We start from the raw sequence: 23,899 nt of genomic DNA, 5'->3' as shown, positions 1-23,899 counted from the left end.
GGGGGCAATTTTAGATGGTTTGGTAAAAGTGCGGGAGAATAGGGGGACAGGCTACACACACAAAAAAGAAAAAACTTTAATGGGTTTTATTTCAAGCGTTTACAGCAGAAGAGCCATCAAATTGTAACAACCAACATAAAATCACTCATCGTCACTAATCCCCGCCTGGATTGCCGGTTTATCTGCACGGCTTATTTCCTCACGAGGACGAGCGCGGACGCCGTTTTGCGGCCACAAAAATGTTGAATCCCATCGCAATCCATGTTAACCTTCAGGAAGCATCATGCACTTAAGGGGAGATAAAAATTTGCATGGGGAAGATTTATTGTCTATCACTAAATGGGCTGCAATGCAAAACAAAGGCCACTCCACAGCGGCGGTGTGGTCCCTCCTCGGATGCTTGTCAAAGTTGGGATCTAAAATCGGGGACGATCCATCACGTTGGCACATGAAAAATTATGGAATTCACCCCGAGGAAATGTATTCACGGGACACGGGTGCAAATGGCTGTTTAACAAAGGCGGTAAACGCAGGTCTGCAAGGTGTGCAAAACCAAGAGAGGAGAGGGGAAAGGAAACTACAGCCTCTGATTATCAAGCTCACTATCTGAGGGCTGTTTCACTGCTCTACACCCCCCTCCCCCACATATTACATATCGCAAGTGAAAAATTTAAACATGCATATATATTGAAATGATCAGCCTGCTTTGATAGTGGAGAGTAGCTCTGCTGGGAGAGAAGAAGAAGAAGAAGAAGAAGAAGAAGAGGGCAATTATCTGCATTTTTCCATTAAATATGAGATGAGACTTTTAATGTTCTGTCAATGTAAAATATACAAGTGAGCTCATGTAGCATGAGTTATCATTTGTATTATAGCTGGTGTTAACATATATGGATATTTAATTGGGAACAGGCAAATGTTGTTGTGTCAGTATGTGCAACGTAAGGCTTTCACTTTTTGAGCTCCATTTTATGCTTCACTCCTTCACCTGTGTCATAAAGTACCGAGCCCTCCAGCCCCCACCCTCCCCTAGCTTCCCTGTCTTCCCCTAAAGGCCATATAAAAAGTGGATGCAGTGCATGTTTAACATTTTAGTCGCAGCCACCTTGATTTTTTGGGGAGTAAGGATCAATGCATATGTATATGTATGTTAGCTAAGGCTAGAGACCCATTGGCAACCCCCTTGATCTCTTGGATAGGGGAAAATATCTCTGACTGGCCAAGCAGATGCTGAGGTTTCTGGCTGGTTGCAGGTGAAATCCATCATGAAGAGTCTACTGGACTAAAATCTGCAAAGGAAATAATTTCTATTTTAGCACATAAACATAAACATCGATAAAGACACAGACCGTGGATTTGTACAAAAGGAACTGGCTGGTAATGGACAGATGTGAGGTTATCAATGGTTACACCCTCGCGCAATAAAGAGGATTATGTTGTCTCATAAGACAGCTGACCAATCTGTTTCACTACCTCATTAAATCTAAACAAGATATATTGTCGAGGGTACAGCAACTGTGACCGTTTGTCTTGAAACAACAACGGTAATCTCAACATTTCAGCTTTTTTCTCAAAATGATCAACTATGTAGTTTTTTCTTAACGTGCCCCTAACATTCCATCGTAAAAATTCTCCTTATTATTGCTCTGGTTGGAAAACAGATTGCTACAGTTACCAACAAGATTCAAGGATGCCGACTTGTTTACAAACACTTGTCAACGACTCGCTAACAGATAGTGAAACTTAAAGAAGTGTGACTGATCTGGAAATAAAAAGGTAAAATGTTGCATGTTTGGTAAGACAGGTTTCAAAAGGTCCAGCTTTTACTTTGAAGATAATGAGTGTCTGATTCCAGTTTGTGTTATAGCTTCACGACCACTTAGCAAGTAGTTGGCGAGTGTTTGCAAACAAGTCAGCATCCACTATGCAAACTGACAGTGGCAACTTGTTTCTGACCAGAGTCACAAAGTCACCATCACAATGCAGCATCATATACGTCTTCGCAAAAAATCCAATGCCAGCAGCCTCTAGCAACCACTGACCACTTGTTTGGGGAATACAATTTTTTTTCCTTGTAATCGGTGCTCACAGTCTTATGGTCTGTGTAAATGGGGCTTACAAACAGATTTCACAGCAACTGCTAGCCACTGTTTAGGGAATAACAACCGTTGGTAGCCAAAAGCCACCAATTGGCCTCTGTGAGGTCTTAGTTAGTAAGTGACATCTATATTCTGCATGAGTTCATAATAAAGCTGTATACATTCTAATTCATGTTACCATTCACACTGTAAAAGAAAGACGTGAAACCTCGCATTGATTTATGAGGCATTTTGAAGTTTCGCATATTAACAATTTGTTTGCTGCCATGTTGGATTTTTGGTGCTGCAAGTGACCTTATAAGCCAGCATACTCCTAGTGCCGGTCAACAGCCTGGATAAATGGGGAGGGTTGTGGCATAAAATCTTGGCAAATCAGTCATGTGGATCATCAAAAATCTGACTTCCATATTGAAGGAAGCTGCAATGCAACAATTAAGGTTAATTTGAGGTTAACAATGACCGTCTCCATGTGCTGGTGGAAGCTGTTGCTATTCAGAAGCAAACAAGAGAAAAGGAAAGGTAGGAGTGTAGATGTGAGAGCAGGAACTTTAAATTGAGGTAGTATGAGTGTTAAAGGGAGGGAAATCCCTGATTTGAGGACGAAAAGGAAGGTAGATATATTCATGGATGAATGGAAGAAGGACATGAAGAGGGTTGGTGTGCTTTTTTTATATTATAACATGTCAATAATCTGATATATTGGTTTTCAGTGTCCCACTTGTGTAAATGACCTGCACTGCCTGCTATTATGACTTAACATTAGGAATATCTAGGACCCTATCCTAGATAAACCTGATGACATCTCTATGACATTTAAATGTAAAATCGTTGGAATGTACCTTTACTTTAAAACGAAAGTCGGATGAGAGCTAGATTTCTACATTTCAGTATACTGTGTTACTTATTGCTTGCATCTGCATAAGCAGTATGTTTTGTTTATAAGCCTGTGCAAGCAAACTGTATGTATCATCATAAAACAGTTGAAAAAACAAACACTGAATACACATTATGTCCCTGCATTGTGTTTTCAACCCCTGCACTGATTACAGTACAGTCTCATCATTCACCACGACATCCTGGATGCAAATCCCTCCCCCTGCCTGTGGATGAGCTGTATGATCACCATATCGGCATGTGAAAATAATATAGATTAGTAACGTGAGAGGGAGACCGAGTGGAAAATGAGATGATTGCTAAAGTATGTTCTAGCTGATAAAGTGAAATTGCATTTGTCTAAGTGCTTGCAGGAGCCGGTCCATGTGACGACTAGAAGTGGAAATGTCTTAAGGTGGAAGTTGAACAATCAGGGGGTATCGTTTTTGTAAGTACAGACTTTTTCACAGCTGTTCTCTCATTATGGACTGGATTTACCACCTTTTTTTTTTGTTGGTTATATTTTTTGTTTCTCCACCTTTAGCTGTTTGCACTTTTATTCCCCTGCTAAAGTGAGAAGGTCAGGCCTTTTGTGTGCCTGCCTCCTCTCTGGGGTGAAGAATTTACCATGTTTCCCAGCAGATCGGAAGACCCAGCATGCATTGAGTGCCGCCTCATGTTCAGGTCTTTCAGGACAGTGGGGGAGCTTTGCTTACCGGCATAGAGCAGGGCAATGGCTAAAAAACACTCACAATGTATTTACAGTTCAGCCGGGATGTCAGTCCCAGAGGTGAGGTTAGAGTTTTTGCAAGGTAAAGGTGGTAATAAAGACTAAAAATGGCAATCTATTGAGTCTACTCACAAAATTGGACTGCTTTTGAGAGATGATAGATAAACCTGACAGATATCAGTGTTCATTAATTACCAAAAACACACATTGTGGTTTATTTCAATGCCACACACACACACACACACACACACACACACACACACACACACACACACACACACACACACACACACACACACAAACGCTCGGCGTAAATACCTGCTAGAACACCACTGGGATGTAATGCGTATATTTCCTCAGGTATGAGCAGCATTTAATAAAAACGACACTGTAGAAACTTTTCCTGCTAAATTACAGTGAAGTAATGGCTGCTTTTGAATTGCCAGATGCTAGATGCCATTTCAGTCTAGCAACTGGCATATACAACATCAGTTAACACTCACCAGCCACCTTGTTAGGTGCACCTGCTAAACTTTTCATTAACACAATTATCTAACCAGCCAATCAGGACAAATCATTGTATTTACACATGTAGACATGGTCAAGACAGTCGGCTGAAGATCGAACTGATCATCAGAATGGGAAAGAAAGGTGATTTGAGTGACTTTGAATATGGCATGGTTGTTGCCATTTCAGAAACTGCTGATCTTCTTAGATTTTCTTACACAACCATCTCTGAGGTACATAAAATGGTCTCAAGACAGAAAATGACAAGTGAGCAGCAGTTCTCTGGGTTAAAATGCCCAATTGGTGTCAGAGGAGAATGCTTCTTTGAGCTAATAAAGGGAAACTGCAAATCAAATAATCTCTCGTTACAACCAAAGTATGCAGAAGAGCATCTTAACAGCAGCAGAAGACCACACCAGATGCCACTCTTATCAGGTAGCTGATAGAGCAGAAAGCTGAGGGCACAGGTCACAAAGACTCTGAGACATGTTACAATAGCAGGCTGTAAAAATGTTGCCTGGTTTGGTAATTCTGGATTTGGTGTAAACAACATTTAAAAACATCCATCCATTCTGTCTTATACAGGGAGTGCAGAATTATTAGGCAAATGAGTATTTTGTCCACATCATCCTCTTCATGCATGTTGTCTTACTCCAAGCTGTATAGGCTCGAAAGCCTACTACCAATTAAGCATATTAGGTGATGTGCATCTCTGTAATGAGAAGGGGTGTGGTCTAATGACATCAACACCCTATATCAGGTGTGCATAATTATTAGGCAACATCCTTTCCTTTGGCAAAATGGGTCAAAAGAAGGACTTGACAGGTTCAGAAAAGTCAAAAATAGTGAGATATCTTGCAGAGGGATGCAGCAGTCTCAAAACTGCAAAGCTTCTGAAGCGTGATCATCAAACAATCAAGCGTTTCATTCAAAATAGTCAACAGGGTCGCAAGAAGCGTGTGGAAAAACCAAGGCGCAAAATAACTGCCCATGAACTGAGAAAAGTCAAGCGTGCAGCTGCCAAGATGCCACTTGCCACCAGTTTGGCCATATTTCAGAGCTGCAACATCACTGGAGTGCCCAAAAGCACAAGGTGTGCAATACTCAGTGACATGGCCAAGGTAAGAAAGGCTGAAAGGCGACCACCACTGAACAAGACACACAAGCTGAAACATCAAGACTGGGCCAAGAAATATCTCAAGACTGGTTTTTCTAAGGTTTTATGGACTGATGAAATGAGAGTGAGTCTTGATGGGCCAGATGGATGGGCCCGTGGCTGGATTGGTAAAGGGCAGAGAGCTCCAGTCCGACTCAGACGCCAGCAAGGTGGAGGTGGAGTACTGGTTTGGGCTGGTATCATCAAAGATGAGCTTGTGGGGCCTTTTCGGGTTGAGGATGGAGTCAAGCTCAACTCCCAGTCCTACTGCCAGTTTCTGGAAGACACCTTCTTCAAGCAGTGGTACAGGAAGAAGTCTGCATCCTTCAAGAAAAACATGATTTTCATGCAGGACAATGCTCCATCACACGTGTCCAAGTACTCCACAGCGTGGCTGGCAAGAAAGGGTATAAAAGAAGAAAAACTAATGACATGGCCACCTTGTTCACCTGATCTGAACCCCATTGAGAACCTGTGGTCCTGGAGTCCACGTTTCTTTGCAGAATCGTCTTAATTCAGCCATATCTTCCAGCATGAATGGCCCATGCAAAGCATTCTCCTTCAGGATTTTCTGGTAGAGAGCAGAATTCATGGCTCCATCAATTACAGCAAGTCATCCTGAAGCAACAAAGCAGCCCCAGACCATCACACTGTTGCTGTTATGTCATTTTTATGAAATGCTGTTAGTTTTATGTCAGATGTAACGAGACTCAAACCTTCCACAAAGTTACATTTTTGTCTCTTCAGTGCAGAGAATATTTTCTTGGTGTTCATCGAAATGTTTTTGGTAAATGTGAGACGAGCCTTTGTGATCTTGTTGGTCAGCAGTGGTTTTCTCCTTGATCTCTCACGTGGATGCCATTTTTGCCCAGTCTCTGTTTTACTGTTGAATCATGTGGCAAGTGAGGCCTGCAGTTCTTTAGATGTTGCTCTGGGTTCTTGTGTGACCTCCTGGATGAGCCATCGAAGCTCTTGGAGAAATGTTTTCAGGCTGGTCACTCCTGGGAATCTTCACCAATGTTCCAGGTTTCTTAAGTGTGGATAATGTTTCCCACTGTGGTTCACTGAAGTCCCACAGACTCAGAGATGGCTGTGTAACCCTTTCCAGACTGATAGATGTCAGTGGCTTTGTAATAAGAGAATAGTTTTCCAGCTCTATATAAACAGGAAAAAAATAGGTTGTGAGGCGACTACATAACAAAAAAAGAATAAAATCATCTACACGAATGAATGAGGTCTTTATTAAATTCTGCCTGAAAGTAAAACATCCTAACGTAGTGTCTAGGTTGAATTTACCAGCTTACGAGAATCGATCACGCCTGGAGTCACACCGCTGTGACTGACAGCAGCTTTGTTGTCCAACACATGAGGTGTAATGTGTCATTTCCAAACAAACAGCTACTTCTCTTGCAGGTTGAGGTCAAGACCGGCTAAGGTCAAGGCCCCCGTACAACACCAGGGTTGCTGAAAACACACAACAGCCCCTTTGTTCTGGGGGGTTCCTGCTTGAGTGAACACGCTTTGGGCTGAGACTGCTGTTTTCATTTAGTTGTTGCTCCCGGGGCAGTTTTGTCTCTCTTCCTACTCCTCCCAGAGATTTCATCACCAATACGCTGGGAGATGATTTTGTGAATGAAGCCATGCATATCCTCACAGCTTTTATGATGGTAATGACTAGCAGTGCAGGAACAATGCCAGGAGAATGCTGGGATTCAGGGTCTATGCTTGTGGGAAACAGAGGAGATGAGGGTCTGGTTTTTGTTTCGTTTTTGTTTGTTTTTTTGAGGAAAAGCTAAAATCTCCATAATGTCTACTGATAAAAAAGAAACAAGTTTGACTTTTATCCTTTTTAATTTATTATATTTTCAATTATCTAACTTCAGGTGTCCTAAAACTTGCTCTATGGCAGTGTTTTGTTTCTGCACGTGCACTTAAGAGTTCAGAAGTCATCAGCACATGGCGTTCCCCATCCTCCTTAAAGAGGTTGTCACTACCCATCTGCCAGAGCCAACCCCTCCTCGACCACCACCACCTTCTTCATGACGTTTAAATCGCATAGCAGAAGATGTGTAAACACACACAACACATTTGGCAATGATCCCTTCACCATGGCAACGACAAACAAGGAAAAAATCCATTAGCGCGGCACAAAACGAGTGAGGAAGATAGATACTGAGAGAGAGAAAGAGAGAGAGTTGGCAGGAAGTCAAGAATGCCAAGCGTTCTGGCTGCCCCCCACCCAACCTGACAAAGGGCGCTGGCAATTAGGGTGAAAAATAAGCCCGCTGTCGGATGTTGTTGTCTGTTGGTTGTCATCCTTCACATACCCTCCACCAGAACTCTCCTCTCAGCGCACCTTAAAACACATCTTGAATTGAATCCTTGTCTTTTCCACAGCAGAGGAGTGAGCGTCATTGGCTGGTTGATTAACCTTCGTAGTTAAGATTTTGGCAGATTTACACAGAAATGTGGTTTTTTGCAATTCTTTATCATTGGCTTGAGATTCAACTTAGAGACTAGCTGCTCTTGAGTGCTTCCTTTGACATCAAATTTTAGTTTTAGTCAACTACATATGATGAGATAAAAGTAGACTAACATTGGTTCAGTGGCTAAAACGTAAATGTTTGTCGTCTCAATGTGCGCACATGTCTGCTCTTCTCTTCCTCCTAAGTGTGGACATTGTGCCGTGTTTTCATGAGAAACAGGGAGCATGGGAGCTTGTTGTACGGGGGTGATCAAATGTGCACGTCTAGCCTTACTACGGGAGGAGATTACTCCTGATAGCATAATTTCAAAACTAGTACAACCTTTCTACGCAACTTAATTAGTTCTGATTGGATCTCGTTTCTCATTTTTAATCATTGACAAAAGCGCCATCGCATTTCATAACAGTTTTTGTCCTTGTGCAATAGTTTTTATTTGGTTATTGTCTTATTTTTGTCCAAAACAAGGTCATTGAAAAAAACTATTGGCCAACGAGATTCAGACTGATCTTATTTGTGTCTTCTCCCAGCATCCAATCTTGGATCTTTCACTTGTTGGGTGTCAGTGTAGCCACTGAGACTCAAATTATAGCATATATATATCCTCTCATGTGTATACAAATACACCCAGAATACAACCAATTGGCAACCAGTTGGGTCAAGTCCCATATTGCACAGAAACACAAGGCAGACAACACTCAGTTAATTGCACCATGTTGGGATTCTGTCTGCTTTGATAAATTAGATGACTTACAAATCCTCACCGGTCTGTCTGAGAGAGTGAGAGAGTTGCAGGCAGTCCAAGTTGCACCGTGATTGTTCGGAGACAGGTTACATCCTACCAGGAATCCTGTGCAAATGCCTGGCATGTTGATAGTGGTTGTCCAGAGGTTGAAGGCGCTGATCTAAACCACTGAGGAACCAGTTGATCACCAAACGCAAAAACCTTCAATGCAATGACTCTCAGACAGGCTGTCTGGACCTATTTGTTCTCATTTTGGGTGTAAAATTTTAGGAACTTTCTCTTTAGCTCTGTAATGTGAAGCGCACATGGTTAAATCTAGGTTGAGCTGATTTTTCTGTCTGTGTTCAAACAGCAGTACCTGGTAAATGCTTTGTGCTATTGTCATCCACCAAATATCCCCATAAAGCTCATCTTCTCTTCTTTCTGAAACCATTGAAATTTTGTATCTAGCACAAACGGTAACAGAGTTGTGGTTATGTAAAGAGCCGCAGCCGAGCTGTTTGAACATAAAGGGTTAATTTAGTGGCATAAATGGTCCCCAACTCTAACACTGTAGCAATACATCCACATAAAACTAAATAAAATGAATAAGCCCATCTAAAAACTAAAAATGTATCAGTATGAAATCTAACAGGAGCCTGAAAGCACCCATATGAATGAGTGAAATGTGCCATCTGCTCAGTAGATTTCCTTTCTGAGATACACTAAAAAAATTCTGTTCTCAAATTTCTCAAATTTCAAAAGCACATAATTATTGTTGTATAGAAATTATTTTTGCACTTAAGTTACATTACATGATAGGATCATACAATCAGATAACTACATGAATAAATGCTTTTTCCCCCAACATCCCTTTCTTATGTACAGACTCCAGCATCCAGACATCTGGCAGCGCTCCTTCTGCCAGACGGCTTTCCCCGTGACACCGAGTGTGGCTGAAAATTGAGGGGCCACAGCAGTTTAACTGTTATGTGATTGTTTGAGCATGTTCCAGCTTGTAGGCACATGGTTGCAGACCACACCGGCGGACCGAAACGGGTCTAATGTACACATGCAAACACGCATGCATGCATGCTCACAGGTGCGACATACTGTACGCGAGTGTGGCTGCACGGGGGGAGAAAGTTTTAACAGGCCTTGCAGGCCAATTAGAGTGATTCACCGCGTCATTGATTTTGACATGCAGGATTAACCGATCAGCAAGCTGTAAAACCATCAACAGTAGCCATGTGGTAGAGATACAAAAATACACGCAGACCTTTTATTGGTTTGTGTGAACCAAGTTTTTCAAACATATATCTTCAGTGTAAAGTTAGTCTGGCCTGTACGCGTGTGTGTAGACAACGCCAGTATTGGTGTAAGGCTGAAAGCGGGCCTCCTTAATCCCTCACAGTAGGTCAACCACTCAAAGAACTGCAGCCATTATCGGCTTTAGCTTCATTTTATTAAATCACTCACCACGTCCCTGTTGTGTGTTAATGGGCTAATTTGTACCGACACTGAGCAAAGGATACAATCAATGATATGGTTTTATAAGGAGGCTTAATCAGATAACAACTTTGTTCTAGCCGGTAATTAGAAACAGGAGTCAAGCTGGAGGAGGAGACCGAGCAGACCGTTCTCAGCCTTCGCCCCGGTGCACCGTGGGAATGGAGGTTGAAGGTCAATTTCAAAATTAGTTAAGCTTGACGGGCTGCCACTGACCTGCACAGGTGCTCCCACTTCCCCCGCTGCTCTGCACTTCCTACCACTGACCCCGCCATCCAGAGGTCACAGACATTGGGCCCCAGTCTCCCCGTCTCCCCCGTGCTGCACCCCAGGACCAGTCTGGATCCATTAGCAGAACCAGGACAAAGCCCAGGCCTGCTGAGAAGACCAAAGACCACCGCGGGGCTAATGCAAAGCTTAAGCACATTCAGCAGAAGAGCACATTTAGGCTAAGCGTTTGCACACCTTGTGGCTGTAGGTATGCACAGCTCACTGAGCTGTGCTGTTGCATAAAGCGTCTGCCTGCAAGGATATCTGCACTTTGCAACTGATCAAACATCAACTGTGCAGGACTTTAATAGTTAAATCTGCTGTTGCACATAAACATGAAAACAAATTTCCCTCCCTCCCTTCCCTTCACCTCCCCTAGGCCCGCCGTCTGTACTCTCAGTATGTTTTTTTGAGAGGGGTGTGGAGGGGCTGGTTGTTATTGGCGCGTCTGACCGAGAGAAGAGAAGCTAGTCCGTTGTTTTTGAGCCCCGCTGCGGTGTGGCCTCCCGCTGCTTGGCCTGCCATGTGTAATTAAACATTTGGCCTACACAATTACTCAGCAGTGTACACATGCCAGTGTTGGGCCTTGCAGAATATGCATTTCAAAGAGCACCAATTCCCTTAAAAGTGCTGTACTGACAGCGGAAAGGAGGGGAGAACCTTTTGGGTGGGGCAGGAACGGTTGAAGGGGAACAGGGGAGGAAGGAGGAGGGCGAGATGTGGGCTGGGTGGAAGGTCCACAGGGATGGACTGATTAGAAAATAAATTGAACCTGAAGCAGAACTTGAAAGTGGACCAGACCAAGGCAACCATTGTTTAGGAGGTATGGTTGGAAGAGCTAACACGTTAGCGATCCTCTCGTTTCCCTCTGCACGCTTTGTGCTATAAACAAAGACTGTTTTGGAGAATTTGACAACCTTATAGCACAGGAAAGTGAATAATTCATGCAATAATTTGAGACATTTCACTCAAACCAGAAAAGTTGACCTGATAATAGCGCTAGAGCAAAAAAGTCAGTGGATCATCAAAGTCAGGGGGAGTCATAATCAGACTTCCACTGACCTCTGTGCAGAATCTAATAGTGATGAACCAACAAAATGTACCATCACAGGCTGCTATGGCTAAAATGTTTCTAAAGATTCTGTGCACTGAGACCAGGACTGGGCGATTTGATGAGTATTGAGCACTTTTAGATACTAATAGCTTCATCTCTGAGGGAAGCTTGAATTTTTAACTTTTATTTTTCCTATTTAGTGGTTTGCCTTCTTGAGAATGTAACTTATATTATATAAGCACAATTATAAGCTGAACAGCAGGAGGGTGGTGCACGCTCCCTATTGTGTTTCAGTAAACTGAAAAGCAAAGCAATGCAAAGCAAAAAAAAAGAGGTCAGCCAGTCTGTTGAGATACTTTTCAGACATGTATGTTGCTTAGTGCATGGTGCACCTTCTCTAACAGACTGATTCAGCTAAGCTACCACAAGGACACATATGAGAAACCTTTCGTACAGCATGCTATCAATTCAATATATCTGTCAGGCAGAGAGGGATCTACCACATAATTTTCCCAAATGTGGAATAAATAAAGTATTTTTCATGTCATCTCATCTCATCATATAAACAATGTATACAGCCACCATGATGTCAAGCCCTGGTTTGGTAGCTTTTACTGGAACATTTTGTACATCACCATCTTTGAGTGATCTGATAATCTACTTGTGGATTTGACCAAGAAGCAGACTTGTGAGTTACAAGGCATCCACCTTTTTTATTGTCTATTTTACTCTTAATTAGACCGTCATTTATAAAAACAATCATTGTGTAGCACTGAATAAAACTGCAAACTAGTGCTCAGGACAATAAACACATTGAGAAAAGGTTTATTGAGGTGACAAACAAAGTGAGGAGTGTGTTCCTTTCCTAATAGACTTCTATATGATAGGACTTCTTTTTGTTTCCCCCTGCTTGTCATAAGTGAGAATGCAGACTTAAAGGAACTTCTGCAATAAATGGAAAAAAAGTGAAACTTGGGGAGGAAAAAAGGTAAATAGCAGCGGCCTTTTCTGCCTTTTCTTAACCCTAATGTTGCAGCTCTACAGTCTATTTTCAGAAACTGTTTCTAACATGACCTTCAGCGACCTTGATGGTGCTGTCACACACGCTTCATCTTTGTGTAACCAAGTCAGAGCTTCCAGGAGACACTAAAGCTCCTTGCAAAATGACAAACCGGCAGCTCAGGCAGCGGCAAGAGCACCCAGTCAAATACGACATCCCTCTGCAAACACCGTATCATGACTTGAGAAATGGCACGCTGGCATCCAGCTGTCAGTCAGACTTGAAATTCCTCAGCATTCAGAAACTAAAGCCCCCTATTTCTTCCCCTGCAGTTTGCCAAAACATGTGAATCTGCCACTTCTTTCTTATTGATAAGCTTTGACAAAAGTCTAAAGTCAGTGCAATAATGCAATAAGCTGAGGCAAACAGAGAGCAGGAAGACAGAGAGGGGGAAGTGCTGGATTTCGAGGATGTGTGTGCGTGCACCTCTCTCCCTCACTCTCTTGCTCTTACCTCTCTTTCCTGAATTTGTGTGTGTGTGAGAATGAGAGGAGACTAAGCTCCCCATCTCTCAGAGAGAAAAACAGCACACAAACACTCATCCTCTAGAGTCCCCCTTGAACAATGTGGATTTTAAAAGAAGAAACCTCTCTGCCAGCCCCTTGTCAGCAATGAAAGCTACCAACACGTCGCCGAGACGTTGGCAGCACCACCTGCCTGTGAGGCCCCAGTATCCCCTCCTCAGCCTCTTGTGTGCCATAGAGGTGCCTGTGTCCATGTCCCTCTATTGTGGTGTGGACTAGAGGGGGTATTGTGAACCTTGTCAACGGCTCTGCCATCTCCGTGCCAGCTGGCCGGGTGTAAGCGGCGAAAGGGGGCGAGGAGGGAGCGAACAATGCAAAGATCTGTGCACAATGGGCGGCCGCGGAACGGCGGCATTGTTCCACCATCATCAGCCATGCCAGCTTCCCCCGTGCCGACTGCGACACAAAAGCAACAACTCGTTAAATTGGGCTACCTCAGATTAAATTTTTACCCCAGGAGGGGTAAAAAGAGTCCAACGCATACCGGTCTGCATTAGACGCAGAGCAAGGCTCTTCATTGACATGGTTTCCATTTTCGCATCCACATGTGCTCACAACCACGGATATCCCCGCAGCCCCACTTTTGAAATCAAAGAGCGAAGGAACGGGGGAGGAGCAGCTTTAAGGAAAAAGTCTGGAATCCATCTGAGATTGAGAAATCCAACCATCGTTGGTTGGATCCAATTGAATGAGGCAGGCCTGAGTAACACGCTCCGACACGGCCTTTCTCTTCCTCTAACACCCCGACCATGTGGTCCCGAGGCCTTGCCAGAAAAGCATGTCACAGCTCATCACAGTTGCAGATGAATATTCATGCAGTAGAGGGCGTCTGTGTGTAAAGTATTTACGTGTGCGCCTGATTTTAGTGCAGAAAAAGAAGAGTGAGAACGTGTGTGTGTGACAGAGAGAGAGAGAGAGAGCACTGTATATTTGTGAGGTGTTTTTTTGGTTTCACTTCCTCACAAAAGTGATTCCCCGGCAGACTCCCAGGATGCAGCCACAGGCCTCTGCTGCTGACATGGCCACCGCTTGTAACACGCGGCGCAGCTCCCAGTGGTTCAACGGCCAAACACAGCCTGAGTAAGAGTCGGTGTTGGCTGGAACGTGAGGTCTCACACACTGTCTGGACGCGAAGGCGCACACACTCACTCACACACACACTCACACACACACACACACACACGTTCGGGCTGCCAAAACTCCACAGATGTCCTGGCTGTTGCCGCGTGTGAGTCAGCGCGGGCCGAGCTCTTTGATGGCGAGGTCTGGTGCGAGGTTTGGGGTGCGAGGATTGAAATGCAAGGCAGGTGCGCTGCCACGTTTGGCTTCCAGGACATTCTGATGCCCAGATTGGCCCCTGACCCCCTGAAACAACAGCAGACCCGCCATGTCGAGTCCCAGAGGGTGACGCATTTCACTGAGAATTTTTTTCATTTTTTTTTAAAAAAGGAAAAAGAAAGGAAGAAAAATCTCGGTGAGAATTTCAAAAAGAAAAAAAGCCCCCCAAAACAAAACTGGGAAAATCAGATTTTGTCTGCCTGTTGCAACTTTTAGACATGTTGCAATACCAAATGACGACTCTGCTATCACTGGTCTGCTTGTCCCTACAGTGACTAGATTAGCATTGTGGGTAGCATCAAGAGTGCAACCAAGAAAGTGACATTTGTAACAAGATAACTTTCTACAAGCATGAATGTACTTTCGGCAGTTCACACAAACTTCAGTGATGACTGTACCATTCGATGCCATGCGGGTTTTTTGCAGTGAAACTTCTCTGAACTCTTTGAAAGTTGGTGCCCATTTTCAGAGCTGCACTAATATCTGTCATTACGTGGCATTAAAACCTTCCACACTGCCTGCTTTTTGGAAAGCAGACATGATGACGATGATGACTGTGACAATAAAGTAATTGCCCATGCTTTTCATTTTTGGACAATTGATTTTTAAAGATACTTAGCAGAGCAGGTGAAGCATGAAGGAGCCAGTTATGTAGACATAAAACTCAGCACTCCCATGGGTTGGCACAAAGCCTCATCGCTTTCTCCTCGGGAATAATCTAATGTACATTGGAATGGATCGGCTTATTAATGATGGCGATTCATAATGCAGAGAGATGTTTGAGAGCAGACCCAGCTGTGGATCGCTTCCACAAGTGTTTTCAGTCAAAGTCTGGACAGTCCTTTCTCTGGGCGGTGTGGGGGTGTAGACACAGGCCTTGATTGACACCCTGTAAGAATGAGATTTATCAGAGAATTTATCATGATTAAGCAGCAACCGGGTCACAGGGCGCTATCCAGGAGAAACAATACTGGAGTTTTAGTGAGATGAAGTAATGACAGAACTAGCTGTAAGATCTGCCATGAGTCATTTTCCATTACAACTGAGTACCACCTCAATGCGATTGGGGTTGTTATAGCAAGGTGGCCCGAAAGTGCTGTAACATCATTTGTACATGACACAAACACAACACAACGGTGGAGGACATCAAAGCGATGGCAAAAGTCCTCACCTCATCACCATGGTGTTGGTTTGTGTGCAGCCACTTCCCTTCAACAAAGGTGCGTTTGCTTGTTATGATGAAGTCCCTCTCCTTGTCCAGTGACATCAATGCAGTCTGTTGACATCACATTATCAGCTCAACTCAGTTAGTTTGGTACTAAAAAAAAACCATCAGTTGCTACCACCTAATGCAAAACCCTAAAAACAGAGACTTTAGACTGTCTATAGAACAAAGAAAGAAGTTAACTGTGGTTGGAAAGAGAGAAGGCAGAGCAGAAGTGGCTTAAACCTGAACTCTTTGAAACCCAAATGTAAAGCAAAATGACGTGAATCCGTGAATGGAAACCATTAGCTGGGATTCTCCTGACACCAACAGCGTTGAAGGGGAAATGCTTGGTTAAACTTTCTCTTTAGATAGAGACAGGTGAAAGAAAAGGAAGAGTGCTCTTGTTGTCGGATATCCGTGGGCTTCAAGTGCAACTGAGTAAAGCTGGGCTTTGTTTGGGTTTGGTGTGAATGCACCATGATGGCTAGCAGAGGGTCATTACAATGATTTCATAGAACAGCCATCTGCTTGTTTAGCTGTGTCCCAGTTTGAAATCTGAAAATATCCAACTCTGATAAACAGACTATGGTGAACTTTTTCCTTTCTCTATGGTAAATGGACTGGCACTTGTATAATGCTCATGTTTGGTGAATAAAATGAAGGCGGATGAAAGAAGAACAACATGAGACTTAAATCACGGGAGTTTGTTTTATTAGTTCTGACTTCATTTTTGGTTGTTTTTAGAATTTAGTCATGTGGTTTACACATTTGTGTCTCCTTGAAGTTTGATTGCACAAATCTCTTGGGGTTACATTAGGAAGGACATCATAAACTTCCTCATAAGTTTATGGTCTCTGTCACTATTTTCAAGTCTTACTCAGTAATGCATGCCATGCATATTATACATGACAGGAGAACTGACGTTAAAGGGTCAGATTTGCCCCTGGTGTATGAATATCAGACAGAAAATGCAAAATGCTTAACTCAGGTTTTTTAAACGGGACAGTGGGTAATGGAATTGTGGTTATGTTCCGCTTTTTTTACAGCCTGTGTGTTGGACCTTGTGTTGCCTCTCAGAATGGAACCTCCACAGGGATTACAACAAAACAAACAGATTTAGAAAGAAAATGTTTTAAATTTGTTTTGAGTCCTGACCTGAATCAGTGGCTTGTTGTGGGTGGGGGAAAGAAAACTAAATGCCACAACTTCAGCAGCACGGCGCAAACAAAACAGATCACTCTTCTCTGTAGGCACAGCTGCTGTTTGATTAGCAGCAAATTACAATTCATTCCTGTCGCCCCGCATGCCTATACTTCTTCCAGAGCTCTTTACACTTAGATTAAACACAAATCATTACTGGTATGTTGGGTTTGGGGGAATACACCTGTACTTTTTCTTTATTTAAAGCCACCAAATAAACAATATTTTGCTGGTACTGATTTTGTCATCAATCCATCCACTGTGATGGTGGTAGCAGCCCATCCAGACCTAGCTCCCCTTACCAACCTCCTTCAGTTTATCCAGGGGGACATCAAGCCATTCCCAGGCCAGCTGAGAGATGTAATCTTAACCCTAAGGATGAGGGGGGTGCCTCATCCTTGTCATATGCCCAAACCACCTGAACTGTTTCCTTTTGATGTGGAAGAGTAGGAGCTCTACTCTGAGCTCCTCTTGAATGGCTGAACTCACCCTATCTCTAAGGGAGAGTCCAGCCGTCCTTCGGAGAAAGCTTATTTCCGCCACTCATATCCATATCCTCATTCATTCAGTCATTACCAAAATTTCTTGACTGTAGGTGCGGTCAGGAACATAGATAAAGCGGTAAATCAAGAGCTTGACTGTCATGCTCACATCTCTCTTCACCAAGACCAACCGGTACAGCTTCCACACCACTGCAGTTGTGTCCTCAACCCATCTATGAATTTCCTGCTGCTCCCCTTACTTGTAAAAAGACCCTGAGATACTCATCTCAGGGTGGAGTGGGAACTCCAACGTGTTCCACTTGTGGATTTTGGTCTCAGACTTGGAGGTACTGATTCTCATTCCTGCCACTTCACATTCAGCTGTGAACCACTCCAGCGCGAGCTAAAGCCCACCACCTGATGGAGTCAACAGAACCACATTATCCTGAAGCCACAAAAGAGGAAAACCTTCACCAACTGCTACAGCTAAATATTCTGCCCATAACAGTTATGAACAGAATCACTGACAAAGGGCACTCCTGGCAGAGTCCAACGCATACCGGGAAGAAGTCCGACGTGCTACCAGCATGCGCTTGCAACAACTTTACAGTCACCAAATGGCTCGTGGCAACGTGCTAGACATGCTATAGTCCCAAAGTACCCCTCACATGATACCCGGACGTGGTCGAATGCCTTCTCCAAGTCCACAAAGCACAGTTAGACTCAACAAACTTCCACGCAAGCCTTAAATATCCTCAATAGGATAAAGAGCTGTTCTAGCATTCTGCTTAAAGATGTGACCCACCACCTTAGTCTGCCAGTCCAGAGTTACCACTTCAGATCTCCATGCGAAGTTGAGGTGTGTCAGCCTGGAAGCCCCTTACTAAGATTTCTGTTAGATTCCATTAAATCTTCCATGAGGTCTGCATGCCACATCGGCATCGACAAGTAATGAAAAACCACACCCTCTGCACCGATTACCCAAAATTGATAACACCACGGTGGCAAATGCAGGTAAATAGACAAAAAAGGGAATAAACTAACAACACTCAAAAAAATACAGATTTTGGCTGCTAATAATGATTTAACATGACTTTTATTCAGTTTCACGTAACTTAATGAGGTAAGTGAGACCACCCTGACAGTCAAGAGCAGTTATTACAGCAGACAAGCTCTGAAAAATCCCAAATCTTTATTTTATTATAATGGGCATATTCATATACAGCAAGACAGCTTCGAGTAGGCTTATGTGATCTTTTTACTTCTCAATCACTCAAACAGCACCAAGATCCGTCATTTGATAGTTGACGGTAGGAAAAAAAAATCTCTCTGGTTCATGTTTCTTCAAGAAAAAGTGGAAATATAAAATTGCACATATCAAAGACCTGGCATCCTGGACTCTGTTTTGCAGCTTTCTGAGCCCTCTTAATGAGATGACAAAAATAACACTTTCAGATGTGCCTGCAGCACAGCCGTCGCAACCCGATTGGCAGAGAGTGAGAATGAAGCCCGGAGTACAGGTGTCAATGTGATTAATTACACCGGGGAGGAGAATTAGCAGTCTGCTAATCAGGTCGACCAAACAAGGAGGGAAAATTGAGTTGTTTTTTTTTTTAAGTGTTAGCTTTTCTCACGATCGTGGCCCGTTAGAAGAGCAGAGGGAAGTTTGTTAATGGCTCCCAAGTCCATCCCGGAGGACCAAATTATCCTGAAGGAAGCTCTCTGTTTGTGGAGTGCCGGCTCATATTTTGAACGCCCGCAGACGCGACTTGTAAAACTGACGGCCGATCCAAGAGTAGAAATTTATCTGAGGTTCAGAAATCCCGGTCAAAATTAGAAAATGACTTAACCCCAATAAAAGAAAAACAAACTCCGAGCTCTGGCCACACATAAAACAGGAAACGGGGATCACATCCAATCAGGTGGAACCATTAATTTTCATCTATGAAAACAACTGTGGATTAATGACTTTTGACATAAGGGTGATGAATGATAGAAAAACAAGAAAAACTGCTTTTTTTGGTTTCTGAAAAGCGTGTGTTGGTGCGAGATCGTAACATGTGTGTGGGAACATCTGGCATAGCCTGAAGAGACAGCCAGGACTGGACCTGCAGACATTTGGGGTCAGTGAAAATGGCCTCTATCCCTGACCCCTCCTCTCCATCCTCTGGCTCAATATTTACATTTTCACTTCCTCTGTTTGAGGTTTTTTTTTTTTCTTTCACACCTGCCAGTGCTTTCCCTTCGAATGAGGAAACATGATCAGCCACTTTGCTGCGCTTTTTTGGAAAGTCACAAACACTCAGCTCATGTGTAAAATTGGCTTCTGTAAAGAAGGTTTAGCTTTAACTTTATGCTGTTTTAGTTCAGTGTAATTTTGTTTAATTGATGTCTGTTTCTAATTTCCTCTTTTGTGATGACTGTTTGGTGGGATAATATTTATATGAGATGATGAGAAATATTGTACTACTCCCATATAATACGGAGAAGCTCTCCAAGTGCACAGAGCTCCACCTGAGGGTAATATTTAAGGCCTTTACAAGTAGTTCGTGTAAAATTTGCACAAATATTTCGTGTGTTATAAATATTTTTCTGTCTCATCTATTCTTAATGAATTTGCAGCATCTATAGTTCGATTTTTCCACTTTTTAAAATGCAAACAAACAGATCTGACCAATCAGACTACTGCATTTGGTAACAAGTGCACTCATAGATATTGCTGAAGTAAAATTGTAATAGTTTTGCAGGTTATTTGACCTCATGGTGGCACGGCATAAAAAATGCTTCCCCCTAGCCTCCTATTAGATACACCTATCGTATCAATGCCATTGGTGTATCTAAGGTCAGAGCTCTCCAACCTCTGACCCTTGAGAACAAGGTCACCAGGGTTGGAACTCGTCCAAGATTTTTAGCAGACACACCCATGGCATCAATTTGAAAATCCTCCAAGTTTTCAACTCAAACTAAAGTCAAGTCAAAAACATATGAAACCAAAAATCTCCCTAATTCTTATCTAGATCAGATATTTTGATGTCGTCATGTTGCCTAGTAACCACCTGACAATAGGCTTCAATGACCCACTTGTAGCATTTATGCACCTTTCTGACTTAAAGGGCGTCACATGAGTTTTATTTCACAACAATTAATTTATATCTGATAAACCTGAACCTTAAACAGAATTTCAGGTGGAAAAATGTCACCTGCAGGAGTGCTACTATAGTCATCAACACAGGTCATTAGTAAATTCAGTAGGGCGAGGTATTTGTTGTTTTTTAGGTTAAGTGTTGACGCCAAAATAAAAACTAGGATCTCTAGAAATTATTTTTACTGTAACTCTCGTGAAGGCAATGTGCAGAGAGGAGCCCACTTTACGTTAATATTTGAAACTGTATCGACTGCAACAACTCAAAATGAATTTCAGGCCCTCAATCAGCCACCTCAAAGAAATTGATTATGTGAAATATGGATGCTTCATCAAGTGAGTGAAGGTTTATTGATGCTGTCTAAGGCTAAGGTGAGTTTTATGTTTTCTAAGAGCCATTTAAAATTCATTGAATAATTATTAAGAAAAGCATGTTTGGCTGTTTCTTTAATTCCTTCACCCTTCACCTTCATCAATCAGACACAATAAAGTGTCTATTTGAACTGACTTTCCAAAACTGTATTTGTTAAATTGAAGCCAGTAAGGCTAACAGTTGGGCTAAAGTGGCCAGCTACCTTTCATGGTACCTTTTTTTTTTTTATTATAAAGCAGAACTAACATGTAAAAGTTTACTTTAGTCCACTTGATTTAGAAGAAGATGAAGATTTTCTTAACCTCTTGCCCAATTCAGGGTCACAGGGCAAGTATACAGTACAGGTTCCCAGTCTATCTATCATTTTAAAGTTTAAATATTGTGGTTTTTTAGAGAGTAGTTCTGAATGAAGGATACAACGCTGTCCTATAATATGTGTTTTCTTTTTTGTCCTGTGTCCCACCTCCTGCCTGAGCCTGGTCCTATCAAAGGTTTCTTTCTGTTAAAAAGGAGTTCTTCCTTTCCACTCTCGCCAAATGCATGCTCATAAGGGTCATTTGATTGTTGGGGTTTCCTCTGTATCATTTCAGGGTTTTTACCTTGTAATATAAAGTGCTTTGAGGCAACATTTGCTGTGATTTGGTACTATATAAATAAATTGAAATAAATTAAATAGAAATATTGGTAACAGCTAACTTTCATAGTGCTTTTCTACCTAATTTAAGCACAAGTGTCATTTACACACACACACCCCAAAAAACACACACTGTCTAACATTTGCATGCATCTTGTGATTTGGTATCTTGAGTAAGATTACTTTAACATAGGAATTGGAGACGTGTGGGTCTACAAACATACAGAAATGCTCTAAAAGTCAGACACAAGCACTCCAAGGATTGTCCTTGGTCTCTCAGCGGTAACTGTTAAAATGTGGTCAGTGAGAAACATACGTGACACTCATTAAGTCAGAAAAATAGGACCTGGGGTGGGTTGCAAAGAGGCTTGCAGAGGTAGCAGCAACTGAAAATCAACTAATGCAACTTGAAAAAATTGTTTATAAAGGTGTTTATAGTTCTTCCAAGCAAAAAGCTGGCCTGCCAGGAAATGAATGTTGCCTCAGAGCATGCTGATATGTTTCTATTTAAATTTTGAGTTAGGCTGGACTTAATGACAGTAGGATACATTTGGCCCAAACTTTCGCCTCCAGGTAGTTTCTTCATTCTGCAGCCAGATGCAATGGCCACCCAGGAAATAACAGCTCTCTACACATAATAAGAAAAGTCCACCCATTAGATTGTGTCACACCTTTCAAACATAACAGCATGCAGGCCATGAATGAACCTTCTCAATCCCTTCACCATCATTTGCTCCTCTTTTTTTTTGGCGACACTCCTCTCCAGCTCCGCCCCTTCTACTCTCTCAGCCTCCTTTTCTTTTCATTCACTTGGGGTTTCATGCCCCTCCAACCACCACCCTGCCACCCACCCATCCATCCAACCAAGCTGTTCATTAGAAGACAAGCAGTTCCCTTTCTTTCAGAGAAGAAAGTCCAGTGGGCAAAAAGGAAGTGAGAGCGCGCAGGCAGGACATGAAACCTCTTCCCAACCGTCTCGGCCACCCAGGCCAAAGCCTCTCAACTCACAAGCCCCTTCAAGCGGGCATTTTCCAGCGCTGTGAATTTTTGTGCAGGTAAAGATTAGCAAAGAGCCCGCGGCAACAAAGCATTCAATCACATTCAAGTAGCGCCCTGTATCAAATGCGCCCTCCACCTCCACCTACTTTAGGAGTGCAGGTCTTTCTTCTCGTCTCCCTTTTTACTCTCTCTTCTTCTCTTGGTCAGACTGAATTGCCTTTGAATCAGGCATCTCTGGCCCACCCCTCCCTTCCTCACTCGCACATACCCCTTGCTCCTTCATCTCTTGTCAATCTGAGAAAGCCAGGAAATGAACGCTCTTTATGGGATTAATTAATAGCGGGAGCTGGTCAGCGCGCTAGCAGAACTGTAATTGCTACTCAGCAGAGGGAGGAAGGAGAGGAGGCGGATGGGGAGGTGGGTGAAGAAAAAGTTTGGGTTGCAGTTTTTTTTCTTTCTTTTTTTTTTGAGCGCAGAGGGGTGGAGGTGAGGGGTGAGGTGGGGTGGGTTCCTGAGCGCTTTGAACTGAAGGGCTCTGCTGCAGTGGATTAAAGTGAGAAGAGAGAGATAGAGGAGGGAGGAGGGGGGGGGCTTTGAAGTCTGCTGAGAGGTCTAGGAGAAGAAGAAGAAGTGAAGTTGGGTGGTAGAAATTCTGTCTGGCAACATCAAACGCCGTTATCGCCCACTTTCACCTGTTGACACTCAAGGGTGAAGACACTAGATTCGACACCGTGAGCTGCGAGGCCATCACGTTCCCTTCGTCTTCATTCCTGTATAAACATCTCCACTGAGGAAGATGCAGATTGGTTTTGTTTGCACCAGTTCGCACTGGGGTTGATTCGGCTGCTCGCATCTGAAGTCATCTGGTTTATTTCCAAAGAGAAACGCTGCAGCTTTTCCACCTGAACTCCAGGGTCAGCCTGAGTGCACGAGTACGAGCATTTGGATCATTAGAATATTCTTCTCCCCCACCCGACTCCCACACAGAGGCACATTTGAGCCGAGAGAACATACATGTAAATGGCTGAAAAAAAAAGGAGAAGAAGAAGAAAAAACTCTTAAGGTCATCTTCTGATTACTGAACAAGTTCATCTTCTGAATTTCAACACCAATGCGAGAGTTTAACTTATTAATTCTGCACAACTATATTCTTTAACGATCCAGCAAAAAGCTGTAATGCATTCCCCGCCGCCGTGCAGTCAGGGTCTATCAGGTTTTTCTGCAAAGCTCAAGTGAAAACCTGTAAAATTTCCCTGAAATTTTTGGTAATTTTTTTATTCTTTGTTTATTTATGCAAATAAAAAAAAAGTTGAAAAAACATTTAATTTATTCATGAGACACAATTATTAAATCACCCTGTGTGTATACTTTTTACTATTTTTTTATTGACATTAAGCTGTATTTAACAAACAGCACACAAAAATGAAAATACAGATTTTTATTATAACCTTTATTCAAACAGGTCTCCATCAGCAGTGAAGCAGACGTTCTAAAATTCCATAAAAGAACCCAGTGCTGGATTTCATGTTGTTTCA

This window comes from Astatotilapia calliptera, chromosome 23, assembly GCF_964374335.1.
Source record: "Astatotilapia calliptera chromosome 23, fAstCal68.1, whole genome shotgun sequence".
NCBI lineage: Eukaryota > Metazoa > Chordata > Actinopteri > Cichliformes > Cichlidae > Astatotilapia > Astatotilapia calliptera.
The sequence above is the reverse complement of the archived record's forward strand: the minus strand, read 5'-3'. Positions refer to the sequence as shown.